This window comes from Bombus impatiens, unplaced genomic scaffold, assembly GCF_000188095.3.
Source record: "Bombus impatiens unplaced genomic scaffold, BIMP_2.2 scf_0472, whole genome shotgun sequence".
Classification (NCBI taxonomy): domain Eukaryota; kingdom Metazoa; phylum Arthropoda; class Insecta; order Hymenoptera; family Apidae; genus Bombus; species Bombus impatiens.
Genome location: NT_176891.1, coordinates 50,192 through 54,351, shown reverse-complemented (window position 1 = coordinate 54,351; position 4,160 = coordinate 50,192).

Genomic DNA, 4,160 nt, shown 5'->3' with positions numbered 1-4,160 from the left:
CATATTTACCCCTCTCGTTCCCCACGACGTTCGGTAACAGCCCGATATTACGTGGAAGAATATTCTTCTGCTCTAAACTCGCCTTGCGAATAGTTCCTTATTTTTTAGTTCGTACGGTCCTTCGTTCCCTTTCTCTGGTTTATGGGCTATGGGATTTTTGAAAACGAAACCAGATCGGCAGAAAACAAATATCTCTGCGTATCGTACACTGCGATCTTCGATCGTACAGTGGACGACGCAAAGTAGAGATGATTTTCTTGATGAATTCGCAAGAGGCCAGCATTCGAATACATTCTTGCTTCCTCTTGACAAATTCAATTTTTTCTTTAACCAGCGTGTTTGTCATTTGCTTATGTATTTTATAGAAAAAGTGGACCTATTGAGGGGACGTACCGCGATGGAGGGGAAAAATCGTTTGCTCGACTGCTTTATCGGTAATACCGAAACGAGCACGGTAGTACTGCTATTGGATGGATCCCTTCCAAGTGACTTTATGTTAAGGTATAATAAATTAATTGCTTTATTTGCACACAACATCGATACATATATATTACAATCTGAAGACCTCGATAGCCTTCTTACACGCACGCTTGTTGTCAAACAGATTATTCTAGATGCTTCTAACAGCTTTCAACAGTCTTTTGTCTCAACTAAGACCTGAACGTTCTCTGACACTTACACACACATTCACATGTAGAGTGTAAATGTATCATCTACCTAACACCTTAAAGTCCTTTTCTGTCGAAAAATTGGAAACATCTTCGATCGGTACAGCGCATCTGGATTTCTGTTAGGAAGAAGACCTTTGAAGTTCGATCCTGTCTCAAAATTGGACGCGGATGCCTCGACATACTGCGTCTAACCGCCTCTTCCTTCTTGCTGGCCACTACGCGAACTCTTCTAACAATTCAAAACGTATTCTCGTCGCGAGTTACGGGAACTTGTTCGCGCAACGAATTTAAAGTTCCTCCGCACACGACACGCAGGTTCACAAATCTGATACTACCGGAAGATAGCAAATTATAGATACGCTGACACGTAAGCTTTTCCTTTTCTTCCTCTTTCTTTCTTTTTTCTTTTCTTTTCTTTTTACGAATCACTTTCCTGGCGAATCGAAGCTGAAGATTAGAAAGGTTTTACAATTTTTATATGTAATCCCGGTCGGCGATTTTCATGCAATCAGAGTTTCAAATTCAGAAGCGCCAAATGAAACAAGTCTTTCTTGCGCATTCGCGCTCTGACATTGCCCTTTCGAAGATTCTGAACTTTTGATTCCGAGCCCCAAAAATCGTCACGTTGCGAGTGTCACTGCACTCAACGTGCCTAGCTTTCAACGCCGATAAACTTTCTGATAAAGTCCAATTTCAAAAATCTAGAAGCACGTACTTTGCGTTTTGTCCTCGCCTTTACCGGTTGCGTCCTTTCGGCTCACCTTTTTTCTCGTTCTTTATTTCAAATAAGCGACCGTTTCTTTCTTCCTTTCTTTTTTCCTGTTGAAACACCTCAACGATACAAACATGCAAACCATGCTGTTTGGATAATCGACTCAGGAGCTACGGATCACATGACAGGATGACAAGAATCGTTCAGCGTCCTCAAAAAATTCGACAACACGGTGAAGATAGAGATCGGCGATGTTCACGGGTGCATGCGGTAAAGGAAAAATCAAGGTAGACACTTTTGAGGGCGGCAAATGGATAGCATGCACAATGAACGATGTCTTATATGTACCAGGTATGAAAAGAAATCTATTTTCCATTAGATCTGTCGCAAGGTGGGGCATAGATTTCTGTATGTTCAAGGAAGGGAAAAAATGTATGTTTTTACGAAACCAGAAAGTAATAACAAGAGGTTCTGTTATCGGAAATTTATATAAGGTGGATATGCGAGTTATACCGTCAGTTTGCAATCTTAGTAATAGAGCTGTGGCGGCACTCGACAACAAACCGTTCCACCGGACGACTGTATCGCAGTGGTTAGCGCCTTAAGTTACGAACGTTCGGAACACGAGCTCAAATTCAGGCGCCCGTAGTCCGATTTTTCTTCCATGGCACATAAATGAGAAGAAAGCAGCAGTAGCTTATAGCGACGTCTACATCAGCAGCAGCAGCAGCACTATCACGACGACTACTATTACACCTCAGAGCGGACTCAAACGCGGACACCCTGCAGTTATGGCACGAACGGCTGTCATCAAAACATCAGACACGTTAAGGAATTTTTAAAGAATTCGCATATGGAAATTGTAGAGGACAGTAACTTTTTTGTGAACGTTGCGCGTACGAGAAACATCATAGATCGAGTTTTCACGAGAAAATCAAGCGTGCGACTAAACCTCGCGAAATTATTTATACGGATATATGTGGATCTATGGAAGGCGAGTCATCAGGCAAGAAATCGTATTTTCTTATGTTTAAAGATGATTTTTCAAATTCACGATGATTTAATTCTTACAACATAAGTTAGAAGTAATCGAAAAGCTAAAAACTTTTTACCTAGAAGTCGAAAATCAATTCGACAATAAGATCAAAGAATTTCACAGTGATGGGGGGAAAGAATTAAAAAATAAAGAGGTTAAAGAATTTTCAAGAAGCCAGGAAATTGGGCTCACAATTAACGTCCCACGCATTCCTGAACAGAATTGCGTCGCAGAAAGAGAAAATAGAGTAATAATAGAGGCAGGTCGGTCGATGCTATATTCGAAACCGAATCTACCGCTATTTTTATGAGCCGAAGCCATGAACACAGCAGTACATGCCATAAACAAGACCGGGCCGACAAGGCAGAACAACAAAACACCGTATGAACTGTGGTACGGAAAACCGCCTGATTTAGAAAAAATAAGTGAAGTTTTACTAACGATACTGTGTCTGAGGAAAGCTAGGGGTGGCTGTGTCTGGGGACACGGGACTATCGCATTTATTGATGACAATTTTGGTTAGGGAAGTGAGGGCAGTAGACGGTTGGTGGACCAGGAAGGGGTTTAGCCGCCCTCGTGAGAAAGTTGCTAACGGAACATACCAGACGTGAGGAAAACCAACTTTCCGTGTTAACCCGTAGTAAACAATAAACATAAAAGGAAATCTAAGACAAGAGATACTCGCTTGGTCTGAAGAACTTTAACTATGAAAATTCCAAGACCCTTGGTGGGTCCCTAAAACTATTGAAGATACGCGCCAAGGATGTGCAGACATTTGGGCGACATCTTGCCCGCGGTGTGTGGTCTGGTCTAGGTAGAGTGTCGCCCGACGTAACAATGACACTGAACCGGAGAAAGGGGCTGCACGAGAACAGGAACTAGAACAAGAACTGTCCGAGCTGGCTGAAGTCTCGGCTTATATGCGTTTTGGTTTTGAAGATGTGAAGGGCTCGGTGTAGGTTATGATGTGGAAAAGTCCGTCTCTGATCGCATCAGCACGGCCAGACGTCGCTCCTGGTACAGAAAAACGCTTGGGGCGGGGGGCGAGGGCACGCTGCGAAATTAAATGCGATTGGAAAATCTTTATTGGCCTGTCTGGCTGGTGGTGTGCCCAACAAAACCATTTTGTCCCAACACCTGTGGCTATTATCGAACGGAGACTCGATGACGGGAAACGAGACGTGGCCATCCAGAATGCAATGTTACCATTGCCGAGTATGCTTTGAGTATGAATGTGCAGTTGAGAAATATGTAAAACGGTTGGCGTTTTTGTTGGAAGCGAGTTGAGAGTTACGTTGAATGTATAAAGGATTTCGATTTTCAGAACCGCAGTTTCAGAGGTACCGCGTATTGTAAGAGAGTCTAGATTTTAATGTAATATCGTAAAGTAGTTCGAACTAGAGGTCGGTTGAAAATAGAAAAGAAACCGTGTACGTCGTCTTTCTGTGGTTCGTTTACATTTAAGAGTCCCTACGTGACTAAAGTCACCTAGTTCTTACATAGGTATGAGGAAAAGAATAGACAACGTTAGACGAGAAGAACGGTTTCGTGTTTTCAAGGCGGGACGACCGATAGGTCAGAGTGTGCGAGTCGAAAAATGTGTGTGTTGCGAGAGTCAGAGCTAATTGAGTCGTCGAAGACTGGAGTCGTTAGAGTTAATCGAGACACCGAAGAGTAGAGTCGAGAGAATTGATAGAGTTGTTAGAGAGAGAGAGAGAGAGAGAGAGAGAGAGAGAGAGAG